Source organism: Rhipicephalus microplus, chromosome X (genome assembly GCF_043290135.1).
Source record: "Rhipicephalus microplus isolate Deutch F79 chromosome X, USDA_Rmic, whole genome shotgun sequence".
Lineage (NCBI taxonomy): Eukaryota > Metazoa > Arthropoda > Arachnida > Ixodida > Ixodidae > Rhipicephalus > Rhipicephalus microplus.
In genome coordinates, this window is record NC_134710.1 from 58,930,333 (window position 1) to 58,951,968 (window position 21,636).

General features: G+C 43.5%; 1 long non-coding RNA gene across 3 annotated transcripts in view; it reads right to left on the bottom strand.

Annotated features, from left to right (window-relative positions):
• LOC119176075 (uncharacterized) overlaps nucleotides 1–21,636 on the bottom strand; it is a 116,365-nt gene that overhangs the window by 65,953 nt on the left and 28,776 nt on the right. Inside the window, exon 2 of one of the 3 annotated variants that reach the window (XR_012886772.1) lies at nucleotides 7,096–7,225. The exons of the other annotated variants lie outside the window; for them this stretch is intronic. This is a non-coding gene — a long non-coding RNA (uncharacterized LOC119176075). The remainder of the gene's footprint in view (nucleotides 1–7,095; nucleotides 7,226–21,636) is intronic. 3 annotated transcript variants of the gene reach the window in all.

The following is a 21,636-nucleotide window of genomic DNA, read 5'->3' on the forward strand; positions in this document are numbered from 1 at the left end:
AAATATGTCATTGTGTTCATATTCGCTGACATGATTTGCATGTACACAGTGAACTAACTGAGCCCATACATCTGCCAAAAGAGAAGTTTTACCAATGTCGGTCTGGCGCATTTGAAATTTGGTAAAAGCAGCTAGCCCCCGATTTATTGCTCCATAGGCTCATTTCTGACATTGTTTTATTTCAACTTTAGGTGAAGCCACGTCTAATATTATCAAAATATATTGTTTTACTACCCTATAGTATTGATTTCTTGCTGTATGGTACTACTAACCAATTGATGTACGTTGTACGTGGAAATTTTGTGCGCACATATTTTTATATTTGTATAAGTACACTTTTTGCGTCTATTCTCAGATCCTGCAAAAGTGTTGCTCGTATATTTGTAATACTTTATTTTCTTAGTTTTTTTTTGTATTTTGTAAAATGTTCTCCCCTCTTGTGTAATTTATGAAATGCACGTCAGGAACCCTTAAGGGTGAAATAAATGATGATTCATGATGCTGATTATTTCCCGCTTACCCCTCCCCTCTCTCATGCCTCCAGTGCAATGAAGGTACAATAAATAAAATGGCAATAAATTAAATAAAGCTTGCAGGTTGTTTTTAGGACTAGATCTCATGTGGCGTGGTCATGCTCACAATTCAAGGTCTTAATACAGGCCTAAAACATGCCTAGAAATGCTTAAAACCATGGTAAAATAAACTAATAACATTTAGAATAACCCACAATATTCAACAAGTAATCGCAATACGTAACCTAGAATTGCTATAATACTTTGGTCACGTGGGACTGACCCCGGTACCGCCCAAAAGGACAGGGCGCCACCACCTCGCAGAACGAACGACTGCTCCTCCCCCCTGCACCTCACCGGTGCTTGGTCGCTGCATCTTAAAGTGGAAATGACCTGATGAAACTCGCTACAGACGACACCTATCTCAACTGCCGTATCAAGCAGGAAGTCAATCAAGAACATTAAAAGTTAGTGTGCGTGTTGTCCACGTCGTGTTTGTGAATATCTCTAATGAGATTCCACTCGTGCCGGGGAAATTCTACATGCTTCCCCCGACCATTAAGATATTCGTCGGTGTGATAAACGGAGCAGTGGAAACTCAACGAACGGGAATCGCTGGGTGACCACCATATACGCATGCACTTCCCCTGGTTTCATCATTTGCTTAAGGCGTGCGTTTTATGTATCACTTGGGGCCCGTTGCCCCGCCGCGGTGGTCTAGTGGCTAAGGTACTCGGCTACTGACCCGCAGGTCGCGGGTTCAAATCCCGGCTGCGGCGGCTGCATTTCCGATGGAGGCGGAAATGTTGTAGGCCCGTGTGCTCAGATTTGGGTGCACGTTAAAGAACCCCAGGTGGTCGAAATTTTGCGTCTTTCCTCGCCACATTAAATGTGGCGAGGAAAGTTTCCTTACTGTCTCCCCGCGGTGCATGGTACAGTAGGTATGGTGCTTTTCGAATGACCAGAATGTCTCAAATTCGACCCTGGCTGCGGCGATCGCATTTTCAATGGAAGGCAAAATTCTAGAAGCCGCTGTATGTAAACCCATAATTAGGTGCTCCTTAAAGAGCTCCGAATGGTAGAAATTTCCTGCGCCCTCGACTACGGCGCACCTCGTAATCATGCCGCGGATTTGCGCGTAAAACTTCTGCCATTACGTCTTTCTTCACTGTCACGAAGTTTACGAAAGCATGTTCGAGACCCGAGGCACTTCACTGTCACCGATGAAATTCACATGTGAATCGCTGCAGCAAACCAGCGTCTCTTGCAACAGTCTAGCCGTATACCGAGCCGTTGGGCGTATTCTTCTTTGAGGCGTTCAAGCGAAAGGATTAGTAAACTGGAGATTGGCAACCTCGCAACGTGAAATTTGACCTCATCACCACTTGTGCTACGCGTAATGCAGCTCCTATTGCGGGCTAGCTGTCAGTCGCAACATAAATGAACGTCAACAGTTTCGCTGCTTGTGCATCAGCAACGATAGTGCACAAGGTGGATGATGAGGAACTGAAACGGACAAGAACATGGTTGCGTTAAGGCACATAAGGAACTGCACACAGCAACAGATGAGCTTGGTCAGATGGCAAAGGCACCGAGTTTAAAGTTTTTTGTCGAGTGTTTCCGGGACAGCAGCAGAGGGAGCCTCCATGTTAAACTAACAGTAGCTCAAGTGCATTTTGAATGTCACCGTCGTTCTTAACTGCCCATTCAGACGTGTAGTCAATGATGTGTCCAGAAATAGTCATGATATAGCAGATATTGTCTTTTATTAACGATAACACTGCGTGCGCACACACTAGCATGGATTATTGAAAGAAAAAAAAAGACGTGTTACAAAGGGAAGATTTACTTTGCAACCAGGCACTATAGTTTCCATAAGGTTGCACTACAAGTAAATGCGAATGCCAGTACATGTGACTCAAGTATACACTCACGCGCAGAGCCGCCACTGAACGTCTCCGAATATGCGCTGAAGCTTGCAGGCATGCGCGATCAGAAGCTGTTCGAAGAACGCGTGCTCTGACGTTGTTGTTTCTGCATAGCCCCAACGCAATTTTGTTTGATGTAAATTAGTAACACGTCAGCAGCCACTTGATTCATATGTGGGGTTTAACGTCCCAAAATCACCATATGATCATGAGAGCGCCGTCGTGAAGGACTCCATAAATTTTGACCACCTGGGGTTCTTTAACGTGAACCCGAATCTGAGCACACGAGCCTACAGCATTTTCGCCTCCATCGAAATTGCAGCCGCCGCATCCGGGATTCGATCACGCGACATGCGGGTCAGCAGCCGAGTACCTTAGCCACTAGAGACCGCCGCGGCGGGGCGTGAGCAGCCACTTGATATTCCACTGTTGTGCGACGACGTTTCGGTGTAAGCGGACCGAATGTAGCTCTCCATTCAAATCTTGACCTACGCACACCACAGTAGACAAGTAGTTACGACGCTCGGCTACTTACCCGCAGGTTGCGGGATAGAATCGTGACCTCAGCGGCCACATTTTGGTGGAGACGCAATGCCGAATCCCGTGCGCCTAGATTCAGGCCCCTGTTGAAGAACCCAGGGTGGTCGAAATTTCCAGAGCCCACAGCGCCCCTCATAATATTATCGTGGTTTTGGGACGTAAAACATCATCAATGTTATCAGAGTTTGAGCTACGTTTTCCGTTGGGATTTCCAAGATTTCTTGAAGTGCTGGTAAGATTCCATTTTTTGTTAGTAAACTTCTTTTGAATCAAGGCGAAGTTATGAACACAGAAATCTTCACCAAAGCTAGAAAACAACGCTCGAATGTTAACTCTACGACACGAGTGCCAGGGGCGTCACACAGCTAGCCCAACTAACGGTGGACAGAAGGGGAGATCAGTGTTGCCAGAATGAATGAGAAAAGTACGAAGTAAGATTTATATTTATACTTATTGGGGCTTTACGTCCCAAAATCATGGTATGATTGTGAGAGGCGCCGTTGAAAGCTCCAGAAATTTTTGAACATCAGAGGATCTTTCACGTGCATCTATAGCTACACGGATTTTCTTTCATTTCCCGCGGAAATGCGTCTTCCGCGCACGGGATTCATTCCCACAACCAGCAGTAGAGGAGGAAGAGCTGGCGTTCATAAAAAAAAAAACAACTTATTTGCCCAGCACCGGCAGATAATGAAACCATTTTGTAGTTTTTTATCAAGATTGTGTCAAACAAAAAGAATATGCCCTCTGAAATTCCCTTCCTTAGTTTACGGTGTAAAAGTAGTAAATTTGTGTGTGGTATGCATGGCCTGTAGGTGCCCATTGCCTTAATTAATTTGTTCAAACTGTTATTTTCAATAGGTAGTTTCACAGGAGGGCTAGAAATAGATCGATTGTATAATGTTTGCAAATAAAATGTGTTATAGAAAAAAATGAATTATACAATAATTAGTAAAAATAGCAACCAATATCGTAGTTCTGAAAAAACATACTGATGGCAATTTAAAAGACAATATTTAATAGTACACTTTGTGAATACGAACACGGGACGGAAAAACACACTAGATGACGCAACGAGTGCAATCATTGCGTGCTGCATGTGTTTTCCGTCTCGTGTTTGCATTTACTATGCACACTTTGAACATCAATCAACACCAACTAGCCTACCTTGTAGCTATTCTCAAGTATTATGCCGAACTGAAAGCTGATACCATGACATATTACAAGGCACACAAAAAAACTCATTTGAACAATCAGGATGAAATTTTCAGAATGCGTATGCATAACACCATGTTTAATGCTACCAGGATGGCAAAAAATTTAAAAATAATGTTGAGAAATAATCTAAAGACACGCCATTTGTAACAAAGGAAGTCCGATCATTCCATACCCAAACTTAAAAATCATCTTAAAAATTTTATCTTCCCTGATGTTCGATGACTAGCACAAGCAATATTTATTATTACTATGTAAGTGTCCTTCATATGAAGGTTAACAGCAACATGAAGGATCACCAGCGGTATGTCGTAAAATGTGGTAATTCATGTTAACTAATAAAAGCACGCGGTTGGTGCGAGCATTGGAGTACAGACTACTAATTACGGAAGTAATCCTATTTAAAATATTTAATAATTACCTTTGGTAAATATTGATTAATATGTGGGATTTGACGTCCCAAAACAAACATATATATTCGTGTGTGTGTGTGTGTGTGTGTGTGTGTGTGTGTGTGTGTGTGTGTGTGTGTGTGTGTGTGTGTGTGTGTGTGTGTGTGTGTGTGTGTGTGTGTGTGTGTGTGTGTGTTACACTTCCATTTTTACAGTGACCTTAACAGTGCATATCTCGAAACTGTAGTTTTAGTTACAAACTTCGTTTCAAGTGGATGTTCTTTGAGGGTAACTCGCTCCACTGTCTGATTTCTAGCAAGTGCCTTACAGTGGCAACTCGCAAACTAGAGTATGTGCTTCAAAAATTAACAAGAATGTAATAATTTATATTTTACAAATAGTGCCCTTCTAGTCACCATATTTCAGCAATCAAGCTCCATTATGTATATATACTCCTACTCTATTTCACGGGTTATTCTAACATCATTGTCACTTGCGGCTGCTTCCTATACGCCCTGAGGCCTAGCTATTATAAAGCCACAACCCCTTGAATGCTGGCTTTTAATGTAAATTCTGTGTATAGCAGAGTTGCAGAGAGGTTACAATAAATTCCAATATTAAATGTGTTGTGGTTTCACGACAGTTTTCCAGGTGCGTCATTTCTTTCCAGGTGCCTCCATGGTCGTGAAAACTGTAGTAAGCGAATTATCAAAACTAAGCAAAATATAAGGTACTAATATAGGAAACTAAAAGCTTATTTTTAGTTGTTCCTTTTTATGTGATAACACTTACTAATTCCACGCTAACACTCTTTCTTGCGTCTACATATGGATGTCCTCGTTCAGGCGTGACTTCGTGCTTTTAGCTCACCGTGTGCATGGACCAAGATATCAAATTTGCTGCTTGAGATGTTCTAATGTGTGCGATGTGCAGAACTGTGTTATCCGCTTGCGCTGCAGATTTTTACTGGCAGGACGGCTGCTCCGAGTAAGGGGTGAACTTCAGTGCTAATAATGAGAACAGTTTACTTTCACCGCGAGGAGTAGAATGGGGAGGACAAGCACTGCAATGAGTTTGATGGGCCCCGTATTCATTCTCCTCCTACAGGTCGAAAAAGTGGCATAATGACTATCCAATTGTCGAAAAAATAAAACTACAATTATTACTTTAGCTGCATTTAATGTAACAAAAGAAAACTAGTTCCATTCTAAGTGAAAGCTGTACGAACTGCGAAGTATTAAATTGCCACGGTTCCTTTGAGTTTATGGGGGTTTATCTGCTTTTTGCTATTGTTTACGTGTGATGATGTGATAATTTATATCATTTTCTGTCTTTTCTTGTGATTATATGATTTGTTTTGCGATTATGTGTTTTTTGATCTCCGGTCTCCTTTGTACTCTTATTCTACTGTTTGCTCCTCTAGCGTGGTGTGTCTAGCTCCCGGCGCTAGCCTCGCTGGTTCAGACAGATGAATTAGCTCGTCGATGGCGTTGGCTTTGATGGGAAAGCGTGTGTTGGTGTCCCAAATGTGCAGCCTTTCAAACTAAGGACCAGCGTGACACCAGCGCGAGACTTGAGACTATATAGCATCATTGCAAGACATGAGACGATGGCATAGCATTTCCTTAAGTTTGTTCACAGTTACTAAACATAAAGAAAAAGCTTGGCTGCAATGAAACACTGAATAAAAATTGAAAAAAGTGTGTATGTGTGTGTGTGCGTGCGTGTGTGTGTGTGTGTGTGTGTGTGTGTGTGTGTGTGTGTGTGTGTGTGTGTGTGTGCGTGTGTGTTTATTAGAGAGAGCCATCTCTATGTACTAGTATATGGCAACACATCAATCGCACAAAAGCAAGGTTTAAGCTGGGAAAATTCGAGCAGATGTGTGTTCTGAAAATTTCTTTTCGCAAGTGATTCAAAAATTTTGGTGTTGATAAGATTAGGATTGTTCGGCGTTGTTGGCGTCTGGCTTTGTTATCAAGTCACGTATAAAGGTGTTTGGTGCATAAGACAAAGCCTCAACAGATGTTAGAAAAGGTCAGTATTGTTAAACTATCGTCTATCGTTATTTAGGCAGTGGTACTTGTTCTTTCTATAGCATGAAATGTTACTGAAATTGGGAAGGGTGAATATTTTATTCTATTAGTACTAAATACGTCTTGATCAGGCTTTGATATTTGTCGTGATGAGAGAATATTCGATAGCGTTATTTTTCAGTGTATAAAGTTTGTCGAGGTCACTTGCTGAGGCCGTCTCCCCACAATGTTGCAATAATTAATATGTCGACAAATTAAGGAGTTGAGTAGTATGTGTATAGATTTAGAAACGAGCAATATGCGCAACTCTGCTCAACTGAATGGCAGAACGCATTAATTTTGGCGAGACGTTTGTGAAAACATATCGTGCCTCCATGATCTCGTTTCATGAAGTATTATTTCACTATATAAGATTGACCAGAACACCTTCACAGTTTCGTCGTATAATGCCGGCAATTTGTTTTTTTTTACTTACGGTACAACTGCTGTGCTCCTGATTGCATTTCTGGTTAACAAGTTGTACTTCGCTCGCCCCGCCGCAGTGGTCTGGCTAAGGTATTCGGCTGCTGACCTGCAGGTCACGGGATCGCATCCGGCTGCAGCGGCTGCATTTTCGATGGGATTGAAAATATTGTTGGTCCGCGTGCTCAGATTTTGGAGCACGTTAAAGAACCACAGGTGGTCGAAATTTCCGGAGCCCTCCACTATGGCGTCTCTCATGATCATACGGTGATTTTGAGATGTTAAACCTTATATATCAATTAAGCTATACGTTGCCCATTGTCATATCTGGGCAAATGCTGTGTCAGTTTGATCTATTAGCACGTAAAAATTATAAGATGAACTACGGCCAACCGATACGTCAGGCTACACAGTTTAATGTTTAAGCTTCATTTCTTTCCTCTCTTATTAAGAAAAACCATCATCTGTTTCTACGTGATCAGCTTGAAAAAGAATTTCCCTAGCTACGTTCCCAATATTCCTCACATATAAGTTAAGGTGGGAAGTACCTAAAAGTATTTAAGAGCACTATTAGTGACGGCCTTGAATGCACGGTCTTGAATGCGCCGGTGTACTTGCTAATCCGTGATGAGATTGCGTCTCAGTGCTGAGCTTACTAGAAATCAACCACAGTATCGTACATATGCATCTGTTGCGGCGCAACAGTTAAGTTTATTTGCCCAGGGTTTGGACCAGTGAACCAGTCTTCGTCGGGGGTTTTAAGAGAAATGAAGAATACCGGTCCAGTCAAAACCATTGATCAATAAAGTTAAACTAACCGCTTCTTTGTGTGTTTTCCGAAGTATCTTTGCCCATTAAAAAAAGCTTCTTCATATATGTATATATGTGTGCATAGATATAAATTTGCGTGTGAGCAGAAAAACCCCAGTAACAGAAACCTGAAAGAGAAGGTTTGTTCGGCGTTTCTAATGTGGTCAAGTTCTGAAGAAGACCCGAACTGAAGTCGAATACATTTGTTACTGTTACATCGGGTCTTCAATGCTGCCGTAGCTACATATACGCAGGAGAAGCTATTGTTCCTAAGTTAAAATTGAAAATTTAGAAAGCGGCATACTTTTATTTTATTTATTTAATACTTCACCCTCATGTTCTACGAGTCCGAAGTATTGAGTAAACAAAATTGAAATATACAAAAATATACATATATGTTAAGCAACACAGTAATATTTTCTTATGTACTCTTCTACCACCTTTATTGACTGCGATTTCGTTTGGTCTTTAGTCTCTTATTTATTTCCACAGGTTAGACTGAGTTAACACAAAAACAGGTTCATAAGTATAATAAAGAAGCTCATACTAACTAAAATACTTGGATATAGGTCAACTAAATGTGCACGACTGCAATTCCAAAAAGCAGAAGAGGTCTTGCAATACTTTTCATGGAATGAAAAGGTAAGAACATTTTTTTTTCATAAAAGTGATTACTAAACCCTATTTTAGTTTATAATCAGGGCTGAATTAAGAAAACTGCTTGTCCGGTAGGATGTTTGCCTTTGGCCTCAATAGCAGATGCTTGCATCAAGGTTGACTGCAATTCTCTCTAACCAAAATTTTAGCACAGGAGCGTTTCGTGTGGACCCTTACTTTACAAACCTCTGTATTTTTCTAAAGGCCTATGATTTTATGACGCTGAAATAAGGTAGTTCGAACGACTTTGTTTTCAACTGCCATCACTGTTTAGCAAGAGCAATCGAACTTCTTTGCAAAACTTACTTAGGAGGGTGACCTAAGCACTAGATGAAGCTTTTTGTGCTTAGGTCAGGGGTCTCAAAGTCATCTCAGCTATCGGGCCACGGTCCCGAAATTTAGCCCAACAGGAGCGAAGACACTGAACAAGGTAAGTCAGAGCGAGGGGGGGGGGAGGGAGGAGAGCCAAAGTTGCCATTTTATGAATATATTTACTTTTCTCATATGTAGGTCATATTCACAGGGGATTTATTGAAGGCTTCAAAATCGCATGTATGCAGATCTGCAGAATTGTTAAAATTCCGAAATAAAGTTTTTTTTTACGGTGTTCTTTCAGCACATAGTGACCGCACGGGGTGCCTCAGGAAAATATGCTGGAGGCGAGTACCGACTGTGTAGCACCTCAAGACAAAGCAATATTTATCACAATAGGCGAGAGAATAATGGGAATACCATTTTAAAAAGGCACAGAAGTTTAATCGTATACCAAAGTCGCAGTGAAAATCAAATATGGCCTGCGGGCCAGGCCGCCTGTTAAAAACTCATGGTTTAGGTGATATAGGTCTTTGGCAACGTTATACTTGCATACTTCTTAATCTCATCTGCCCACCTAATTTTCTGTCCCCCCCCCCCCTCATGCACTTGCCTCTTCTTAGAATTTAGTCAGTTACCCTTGGGGACCTGTGGTTATCCTCTTACGCGCCACGCGCCTGGCCAATGTCCATTTCTTCTTCTTGATTTCAAGTATGCAATCCTTAACCCCAGTTTGTTCCCCGACCCACGCCGCTCTCATGCTGTCTCTTAAGTTTACACCTATCGTTTTAATTTCCATGGCTTGCTGTGTCGTCTTCAACCAGATACTGGTAGATAGCAGAGGACCGAGCTGATTGGTGGAACATATGGGAGAGGCTTCTGCCCTGCAGTGGACGTTGTCAGGCTGCTACTGATGATGATGGCGATGATGGTGATGATGTGTTTAGCCTAACGAACTCTCTAATTATAGTTACGATGACAGTATTTGCTTAAAATTTCTCTTATTAGCGTATGCACTGCTAGAGATTTTTGTGAATACGATTTCTAGGTGACATTATTTCGTATTAAAATAAAATATTGTAATGTCCATGCATAGAAGCCCGTGGATATGACACATTTACAGTAAAATTTATATTCTTAGTGCGCAAAACTTCCTAAACTGTTTTGAAAGATTGGTAAACAATTTAGGATGTCTGTAGGAAAACTTGACTGAATTGCCAACCTCGCTCCCGCCGCCACATGCGTAGCTGACATCGCGAAGTGATTTAACAGAACTCCTCCATTAAAATAGACTTACAATAGTTTTTGAGATATAATCGAAAGGCCTAATGTTGTTAGTTTCGGTATGTTACGAAAGAATGATAAGCCGTTCGAAGTTGTTGTCAACATGCTTAGAGTCCTTGTTTAGCTTATGTCATATGAGAGAAATGGATGATCAGATTTTACTTCTGACTTATCGGCGTGACCCATGGCATGCATCAAGTCCAACTATTGGAAACAGTGTTTAATGTACACAAGTCAGCTCCCTGAAACCTTGTTGAATCCCAATCTAAATCATGAGCGAAGATGTGGCTTTTATAATTCGCCGTACAATAGCTCTCGTGGTTGAAAAAAATTAATAATTGAATTTATGAATGCCTTGGGTTCAATGCCTCGAGTTGGTCCTTGAAGGCTTAAAACGATGAAATATCGAGGAAAAAAAGTGTAATATGCAGGGGACATCAACCAGTGGGCCACAAGCCACATGTGGCGCACGTGGCTGCATTACGCGGCTCCCGGTATGCCGTCAGACACCCACCCATATTTCCCTGGCCACATCCTGTCTGAAGGTCGACATGACAGTTTTGACCGAAAATAGGGTTTTCGCTTGTTAGCTATGTTTTATTGCAAAGTGGTGATATGCATGCTGAAAATAAACACGGTTTTAATCTTGTTTTATTAATCTGTGTGAATACACTAAATTTGTACGCTTTGCCTGCAAATACTTTCCTTACATTTCAATGTTTTGTTGTCGTTTCCTTTTGTTTTAGTGATTATTTGTAGCCAGCAATCGTGCCATTGTTGCAAGCAGATAGTATCTTCCGGAAAATAATTTTGTTGAGAGTTATTAACAATTATGTGTTAAAGGCGCAGACATGTGTAAACATGCGAATGTTGCAGGAATGCATGCACAGGTGCACAGGTATGCCGTTAATATATAATTATGATAGGGGGAGACCCGCGAACAGATTCATTAAAAACTACAGACGTTACTCGAAGGGAATGAGATAAGATGTTGTTAATATTGACGAGCTATGAACGGTTATTAAGGTATGCCTCAATTGATCAGAAGATGTCAGCAGGCACATTTGACACTAATGTTTGTAGTAATATTCGTTAAGATGGTACCTTATCGAATGCTTCCTACAAGCCTCATAAATATTGCTTCTGTCAGTACGTTATATCGTAGATTATGGGCGGATATCACATAGGAAAGCTTCCATTGTGTTTTAGAAAAAAACTTTGTGAAATATATGCTGTGAAGGATGAAAACAGTCGTGTATAAAGTTTCATGATTTGTGAACAAATAAGAGTATCCATTATTTCACAAGTAGCGCACTTGTTAATAATATAAGCCGCTAGTCAGGTGGGGAGCTCTTGCTACCTGATTTCTTGGAGACAATAACTCTTACAACTGTCCACTTATGCGCTGTGATGTCAGTAGAAAGCTACTGTGAAAACAGTAGACGCAAATAGGCAGATAGGCTAACAATATTCAAGATTGTCAATTAAAAGCAAAATATCGTTGGAATTGCACGTTGTCATTGGAATGACATTAGCAATATGCTAGTAGCTGTAGAAGGTAATGACGCTATTTTCATTTGCGAAGTCTGACGCAAAAGCTGCTTTTAACATTTTGTCGCATTCGACATCGTCAAGTGTTACACCGTTTTGATTAGCTTGTATATGACTGTTCATCGCTCGAGGATTGATCTCAGCCTATTTTCATCCTGTTTCCATCTGAGAATTGATGGCAAATAATTGCCTGAAGAACAACAGTGACAACTAACTGTCTGTCATTTGTTGGTAAACTGAGCGGAGCAACAATCATTTCATTGATGAATCAGACAGGAGGTCGTCAATGCCGATTATTCACCTTCTAGAACCAGCATGGTGCTTCCAGCATGGTGCTTTTCAGTTTTTCAGTTCCTCAACTAGGTAGTCTTTAAGGGGGTGTGTGTGACACCAGGCGTTTGCAGATGTTCATGCATGCATGTGCGTGTTCTGTCAATATGTATGCATTTGTGCGACTGTGTGAGTGTATAGTCAAAGGTAAAATGAATACGTGGACCAAATACTAAAATAACTTGAAAATTAAAGATGTTTGGGCTGCTGTGGGGGGCCCTCTTTCACAATGACGCGATGAAGGAAGGATGGCGATTAAGTAAGTGCGGATAGGTATATAGCGCTAACAGCGAGCATAAACAGACGGTGCAGCGGTGCCAACATTGTGGTTCAGCGTGGTTTCGGTAGTTCGGATTAGTAAGGATTCGAGAAGAAGCCATGCAGTTAGGTTTTTTCAGACGCCTCTGAAAAGCGCCTTCACTAATGAACGCTTGATAACAGTCTGTACACAGAGTACTGCACACAGCACCAAAAAACCTGGCATTCGGAAGCTTGTCCTTCCCGCTTATGAGTGCGTTTTTCAGTTTTTTTTTTTCATTGACACGTGTGGCACGTGTACATTAACGGAACGAAGCAAGTGTGCTATAAGACCTCACTGGTTCCGGTAGCATATAGTATCAGGGCTCGCTTACGATGAGCAGACGTAGAGGAGGCGCCGTTACGTGGCTGGGATAATTGGCGTCATTCAATTCCCGAAAGAAAAAGGGTAGCCGTTGCTTGAAAGCTTCGCATGCACTGATTTCAATCCTCTTTCCAAGTGTGTTGGGGAGCTACACTTTTCCTGCGAAAGCTGAATAAGTGAAGAGACGCAGGAGCGTTTGTGGCAAGCATGCAGGGTGAATAAAACCGAAGTTTAGTTCCTGTGTGCGTACGTATTCTTTCGAAACACGCTGAAACGAACTCCTGTCCCTTCACGTTGCACCACGACGTCATCCTTTTCATACGTGAAACTTATAACCATTACAATTAACACCACCTAGACTAGCTCAAGGCCTTTTCAATCCTCTCCACACGAGCGATCTACGTCAAACTAGTTGTACTGCTCAACACAACCTGTTTTGGTTAGTTTTGCTGGTTTTGCCCTTCACCTCGTCTGCTCGGCAATATATTGTGCCGTCGCGAAGTTGCACGGAGTGCAAATGTTTTTTTTTTAATTTCTTGCGAGTGTATTTTTTTTTTAATTTTTATTGAAGCGGTGGATTAGTTGACCAGTGACATTTCGGGATTGGGCACTTGTGATTGCGTGATTCTGCATCGTGAAGTGAACTGCTGAGGAACGCTGGAACGTTCCTCGTGTGAGAAATTCGTTGAGCCACACATGGTCGGGTGCTTCCAGTTACATGGGCCGCTGTTGCGTACTCGGCAGTGTGCTAGGTTCAAAAAAATTATGGCAGTGTGCCAATGGTTCATGTGTTTTCCTTTCCGAGGGACATTGGTCGCAAGGATAAGGGGCTGCGAGCCATTCCGAAGAAGGGTTACACTCCAAGCGCCCATTCGAAGGTAAGTAAACAGAAGCAACAACTACAAATAGTGAATTCATATATTCATGGTTGGGCCGCATGTAGTTCTTAGACGATAGCATTTTAGAGTCAATGCCATTCGGTCAACAAAATAAGCTCTTTAACGCTGTTGCTTTAAAAGTTGTGCAGTTAATATTTTTAACTTTTAATGTAAAGCAGCAGTGAGTTGATTTGGTGGGATTTTCGGGAATATCACGTTTGCACTGCCATTTTATTTATCATGTTTTGCTAAAAATGCGCATGCGAGCTTCACTTCCACACGAATGACTCCGTAAGAAAGTTGACGCACTGCGACGAGACAACTGCAACAACATGAAGTTAAAATGACAGAGTTCACCTGAAGGAAGATGCTGCGCCACAGTTTTCCTCAACTGCAGAAACTGCTAGCACTTCCACGTTAGGAAGATTCCAGTCATGCTGAGAGACTTGTACAAAACGGTCAAGAGAACATGACTTTTAGCGGTATTGTCATGATAACCGATGATGATAGCACCGCTGCAAAACATGACATCGGTGCTGTTGCCTATGTCACTGGCTACTGCGCGTATGTCGCCCTTAAAAAGCTGTCATGCAAATCATGCCGCGCCGCTCTTGTTTTTCAAAATAGAGACATGGAAGCCTAAAATATTCAAATAATTAGAAACATTTCCCCAGATGGGCTGAATTTTCCTAAGCCTTGTACTGTTCACATGGTACAAACTACAAAACTTGCAGTTGAAAAGCTTACTAGCGCAAGCTTCACGCAAGAGTTCCTTTCTCACTCTAATCAACCAAGTGTTGTTCGATCAACAATAATACCTGTGTTGAGATATTCTGTGTAAATACAGACATGCTCCAATGAATACGCCCCGCCGCGGTGGTCTAGTGGCTAAGGTACTCGGCTGCTGACCCACAGGTTGCGGGATGGAATCCCGGCTGTGGTGGCTGCATTTTCGGTGTAGGCGGAAATGTTGTAGGCCCGTGTGTTCCGATATTGGTGCACGTTAAAGAACCGCAAGTGGTCGAAATTTCCGGAGCCCTCCACTACGGCGTCTCTCATAATCATATGGTGGTTTTGGAACGTTAAACCCCACATATTAGTCAATCAATGACTACACGTGAGAAATTGCAATACCCTTAATAATGAACACAATAGCAAACAACCTGTTGAAATTTTCGCAAACTGAGAAATGCTGCAGTGCAATATGACGCCCTCCCCCCCCCCCCCCAAAAAAAAAAGGTTCTGTGGGCAAAGCAAGCACATTAAAAAAGAAGTGAAGTTCACGTGGTGTAGTGACAATTTTTTAAAGAGAAATTTAGGGCTTGTATATTTGTACCCCCCCCCCCTTTTTTTACATTGCATTTTACGAAATAGCCTGTTTGACACGCTTTTCTTGTGTTAAGGTGACAAAAAAGTTGTCTGAATATATAAAAATGTGTATGTGTATAAATACTCGTGCGATTTTCAATCGCACACGTAAAAGTGCGAGCAAAAACACCCCATTTTTTCCAAAGCGGACGAATTTTTTTTTTTTGCGATTCCTGCTGTAAAACTAACAAATCACTCGGTCTTAGTAAGCCAGTACACGAAATTCCAGCGTTCCTTAAAATATTTTCACTCCATGCGCAAACCCGAACACAATAAATAGAAGGGACCGTCGGCTGCTCGCAATACCGTGGAGCGAACGGTGCGGGCAAGTATTGTGACGTCACGATGCATATGGAGAGGCCTTGAGCTAGTCTAGGTGGTGTTAGTACAACTGAGTTCAGATGGGACGACAACGCATCTAGCGCGTCTTTCTTTATAACCGAGAAGCAGTCGTCTACATGATGAAGAAAAGTTCTTGCTTAAGGAATGAAAGTTGCTATGGTCCGAAGTTCGACTGCTTTCATCGTTGAGTTTGCAGTGGTGACTGAAAGGGAAGCACCATGGGAGTTTATGAAGCTGCTGTAGAAGCCGTCCTGTGAGTGCACGCGATGGGGTGCAGGGGTGTGTGGTCGTTTATGGACGCGTGTATATGTTTGTTTCGCATGTGTTCTGGTGCGTGTGCCTGTGCTTATGTGCGTACATGCGCATACGCATGTGCGCATGGTGTGTGTATGCCAGCGAGAGCGTGTTTGGCTGTTTGTGCGTGCACGCGCGTGCTGCCACTATCTGTGCCGGCGTTTAAATGTGGCATGTGTGCGCATGCACTTGTGTGACTGAGCCGGGAGCGTGAGTGGGATGGTGTGTAGCTGTTTGTGTTGCACGCCTGCGCACACGCCTGTGTCATGCGATCACGTAAGTGTCAGTTATGTGTTTTGTACGAGTGCATGTGAGCGTCGATTTGATTGATATGTGGGGTTTAACGTCCCAAAACCACGCGCCATATGATTATGAGAGATGCCGTAGTGGAGTGTTCCGGAAATTTCGACCACCTGTGGTTCTTTAACGTGCACCCAAATCTGAGCACACGGGCCTAAAGCATTTCCGCCTCCATCGAAAATGCAGCCGCCGCAGCCGGGATTCGATCCCGTGACCTGCGGGTCAGCAGCCGAGTACCTCCACTAGACCACCACGGCGGGGTGGTGTGTGCGTGTATGCAGGTGTGAATATGAGCATATATCTGTATGCGCTGGCACGTTCATGTACCTGCACGTGTAGGTCAGGTGTGCGTGTATGTATATGCACGTGTGCGTGAATAAGCTAAGTGCCTGTGCACATCTTTGTACTTTCGCTAACGTGTGGTGCGTGCGTAATAACGATAATTCTTGGAGTTGAATGCCCAAGACCATGATGTTATTCTGAGAGAGGCCACAGTGGGGGGCTCTGGAGGTTTTAACCATGTGTACATGGTGTTCTTTAACACGCACCTAAAGCCCACGGGCCTCAGGCATTTTTGTCTGCATCGAAAATTGTGGTTGCGCGTGCGTGTTCGTGTGTCATGCGTGAGTTCGGGTATTTCTGCATGTACAGTGGCGGTTAAAATTTTGTGGACCATGCGAGAGCGTGTCAAAGAGCACCGCGGCGCCTTCTGACGGCTGCCTGCGAAGCTCGAAAGCGCGCACTGCGCAAGCGCGCCATTTTTCACCTGCGAGCCTGCTCGTTCATCATCTTGAACAGCACACACACCGAGACGCCAGAAGAAGCTAAATGTGTCGTTTTTGCTGTCGCCGCGGAAACACCGAGCGTTGATATCGTCACGAAAAGACGTTAATAGAGGTTTTTGGTTTGACGTTTTTACGCTCCGCTTTGCAGCTAAGCGGAGCGGGAATGCGAGTGCGCATGCGCCCTCCGCTAAGGCCTTAAGCGGGTTACCGGAGCGGGGAATACGGTCCGCTTACGAGCAGCCTAAGCGGAGCGCGGTGCGTCGCTGCCGTTTTTGCAAGCGGAAGGGGGACAACGCGCGCGCCATCTCTCGTGCGTGCAGTAACTTTGCTCATTTCAAGATAGCTGTCTCCGGAGATGGCACGCTTTCCGCGAGTGCTTGCATGGTTATGCAAACACAGTTTCAACGGTGAAAAATAAAAACGCCGCCACCACACACGCGTCAAAAGCGCAAACAACACACAGAGAATGCTTGCAATGGATCTGGAACGGAACCTTGCTGGCTTTTGAGTGGTTACTATCAAGTCGGAGCTTGCTTTTTTGTCAAAAAAATAGACGGTTAATGCATTGAAAGTGGATTTCTAAATTCTTCGGGAAAAGATAATTTATACGTTATTGTTTTGCTTTGTATAAGTGAAAAAAATGTTTTTTATTTTGTTTACCGACGATGAAAACGACCAGAGGGCGCTGCAACTGCGAAAGGTCCGCTTCGCTGCCGCCAACGAATAACTAAAAGAGAAAAATCAGCCGCCGCTCCGCTGCGGTTTCGCGGGTGCTCCCGGAGCGGGGCGGACCACAAAAACGTCAAACTAAAAACCTCTAATTTCTACTGGCAGGGCTCAGCACGCATCTCATTCTGCGCCTTAGTCCCAGACGCTCCGCTCCACCGAAAGCAAGCCTGCAGCGTCAGTTTTTTCGAGAATCTATTTTCGTGATGAATTTACTAAAAAGCATTCATTCTTGGAAGACATGCACGCTGGAATTTTTCGCTCTGTTCTGTGGAAGTGTCCTCCGGAGTGTCTGGAACCGAAGCGTAGAATGCGGCACACACCGAGAACTGTCAGTAAAAATTACGTGTTCCCATCACGATACCATCGCTTGGCGTTTCCGCGGCGACAGCAGGAGTGACACCTTGCAGTTCTACTGGCGTTCCGATGCGCGCTGTTGAAGAGAGTGAACGGGCAGGCTGGCAGGTAAAAAGGGATGCGCGTCTGCTATGCACGATCACGAGCTTCACAGGCAGGCAGGCATCAGAAAGCGAGGTGGTACTTTCTGACAAGTGGTCCCGTCGTCCGCAAAATTGTGACCGCCACTGTACAGTCACCAGAGAAAACGATTGGCCCCGTTCGCTCGTGGCCGGAGCGGCAAGATAGTGACCCGCGGCACTGTTTTTCCTGGGCATACCAATCTCGGAAGGGCCAAACTCATTCTATTTTTCAAAACATAGGTCAACATCGCAAAGCACTCCGACAAATAGCTTTTTTAGGTGCAACTACGATAAAGATATGGTTGCTCGACATTCTTGCGAAAAAAGTATATATTTCATAAATTAATTCAAAGAAGATGATGCGCCTACCCACATCTTACGATAAACAGTGAACAAGCGTTTCTTTAAGATAAAGGCTTCCTTCCATAAGGGCCAACAGTAAAATGGGCTGCTTTCCGCCGGTCTGGCGGCCACTCCTGCATTGAAAAATGAATTGTGCTTGGCTATCTCACTCGTGAACAGCGCCGCGAGTTGCAATTTTGCGGCTCCAGCCACCTATTACTTATACTAACGTTTTTATGTTGCAATTTCACACCTAACTTGCTTAAGTCATTACGTGCGCGAAGGACATTTCCCTGCGTCAGCGCCATACGATGAAGCCGAATTGCAAGCATGTCGAGAGAAGCACATGCCCACGAAGCCGACTCAGCTGAGCCCATCGTATACGTATGTTATAGGCTGTTCCTTCTGAAGGACGTGACTCCATATCAGCGCAGTTCTACGCATTTCGTATAACTAATATTCGCTATTTCATACATATCTTTACATTTAGATGTCATTATTTATGTACTGTTGCGTTGTATCTCTGTTTAATGATATTCATGAGGTTTCACTCACAGTCTTGAGACTTTGAAACATCTTTCTGTATTTGTATTCAACACATGCAATTTAGCACTTGTATTTCAATTGCAAATGAATTTCAAATTTCAAACCACGTTCATCTGTCTATCTAACGCATGGGGGCGTGTGGGTGTATCTTTAAATGTTATTTAATCAATTTTTCGGTGTAACGTTCTGTATTACGTTCTTCAGAACACAACATACGCGCAAAACTAATAATAATAGTATCTGGGGTTTTACGTCGTAAAACCACTATATGATTACGAGAGATATAGTAGTGGAGTGCTCTTTAAGTTCTAGGGTTTTTTAACGTGCACCTAAATCGAAGTATACACGGGCCTCAAGCCTTTTCTACTCCATCGAAAATGCAGTCGCCCCGGCCGGGATTCCATCCCGCCACTTGTGGGTCAGCAGCAGAGCGTGGGGCAAAGCGCAAAACCAGTTTAACCGTGTCGTACGTAACTGTTAAAATGACGACCTATTGCAGACCACCGACCACAGCGCCGCAAGCGGATTAACCCTGTTAGGGTGTCACTTTTCGAAGCTCATTCCAGGCACTCCCCTGTTCTGTAGTACATTATAACTCGGTCAAGACTTGGTTTCATAATATAACGCTAGCGCACAGAAAAGTGAGATGATAAATTGGGGGACTGTACGTACAGTACTCACGGTTTGAAATGCCCCGTAAAAAGTGCCACTATTTATAATGACTGCAGTCGTTATAATTAAGGACATTTCCCTGCGTCAGTGCGATACGATGGAGCCCAATTGCAAGCATGCCGAAAGAAGGCTATTTCGAGCAATTGAAATTACCATGGTAAGTGCAATTGCTGGAAGTAGCCTTGTTATATCACTATGAATCTCACCTCTAAAGATAAGCTTGCTTCTGATAGAAACGTTTGAGCTCAAATCACACCGATATGACCGGTGAGCCTAACCGCACCATGAAAAACGGAATACTGTCCCGCTTGCTCCGTGTCGTCGCGCTTCGCGCCACCGGTGCTGCCCACGCGGGAAACACGGATGTATTTCGAAATGCCTATTCACGGGAACCAATAGGTAATAGTATTCCGTATTCCGCGTTATGGTATGGGCCCGCAGAATGAAAAACAGTGAACATGAAAGTCAGTGCATTACTACACCTTCAATTTTATTGTTTCAAGCCGCGATTACTACACAGTGATGCACACACTTGGGGTGAACACGCGAGTGAGTGCTATCTGCAGCGCCAGTACCGCCAGCGCGGCCGCGCATCGAAGCAAGCTTGCGCATGTTCAAGGTGGCCTAGAGAGGTGGATTTGTTCAGTCTACTTAATGTGCGCCAACGCTGTATGTGCTGAAACTATAGCTTCACTGACTGCATTGTTTCACGGGCAAGAGTCGCAGCTACGAAGCCACTGTTGCACTCGTGTGTGAGCACTTGGCGGATGCGCCACCCTCAGATAAATTACCTTATTTTAGTTCTGCGAACTGCACTGCTTAGAGCGAAAGTAGCTATATTTTTTTTGACAGACAGCTGGAGGTAACGATACTATATAATATATTCTTTTCATGCCGGCAAAATTAAACAGCGTCTACACAGATTATATGGTATTATTGGGGCTCAAGTGAGTGAAGCCACCCTTTTATAAGCTTCAAACAGAATCAAGGCTGGCATTATTGTGAGAGGGATGCATTACTCTAGCACGATTCAGTTATAGCACGACTCCATTGCTACCACAAAGGTCGCTGGATTGAATACGGGCCATGGCGGCCACATTTCGATGGCAGCGGAAATCCTAAAAGCCCGTGTACATAGATTCAGGTGCACGTAGAGGAAACCAAGATGGTCGAAATTTCCGGTGCCCCATACGACTGCAGCCCTCACAAAATAATATCGGGGGACATAAAGAAAACCAGCACTTATTACTATTACGAAGCAGAGTTCACTTGCATTCAAAATGTGCATGGCGAAGCTAAGGACAGTATAGCAGATGCCAGGGCACCCAGCAGATGCGTCCATGCGCGACCACGTCGGCTACCGGTGCTTCATGAAGCATGAATATGCGCTCACTAGTCCACCCTGTGATCGTCGTTGTATGCGTTTATGTGTTCATGTGCACTGTGTTGCCGCGTGCAAATAAATGGTTGTCGTATACGCATGTGTGTTGTTACGCTTGTGGGCTATGTATTCGTGCATGTATGCGTACGTGCGTACCATGCGTACCTGCGTCTGTGTGATAATATACGGTAGCGCAGACGAAGGACACGGCCAAGAAAAGGTACATTCAAGACAACACAGCGCTATGTTGTCTTGAATGTGCCTTCCCTTGTTCGTGTCCTTTGTCTGCGCTACCATATATTATCATGCTACCATACCAAGAAGCCCAAATCGACACCCACATCTGCATCTGTGCGTACGCACCAGCATGTATGTCTCTGTTCGAACGTGTCAAAAGTCGGCGCGTGGGTTTGTCAGAGCATTGTGAAACTGGACAGCCATTACGGTGTGGGTCCACGGGAGGACAGCACTGTTCACTTTATTCCGGTGAATATTTATCACTTACATAAAATAGCTAAATTAGGACTTACGATAAGAAATAACGAGGTCAAGGTAGACCTGCTTCCAGCTACAGATTTGGTGTTTCGCATAGGGAAGGCAAATATGTAAGATATAGTCCAGTTGTTACTTATTTCTAAGTACATTGCATGATATTGAAGAGAAATCGAACGAGGAATTCCAATGCAGCCAATGTTTTGGCAAATGGACTTGGTGTTATCGCCAGGGCAGTCTTGATTTCCTACCGTTCTGTGGCATTAAGCAGTTAGAAATATGAGGTCTGTAGTAAAAATTTGTGGCGATCGGTTGTTCTCCAACTGAGCTACAATATGACTTTTTTGTTACCAGCTAATGTGTTCCCCGAACGGAGCTTAGTG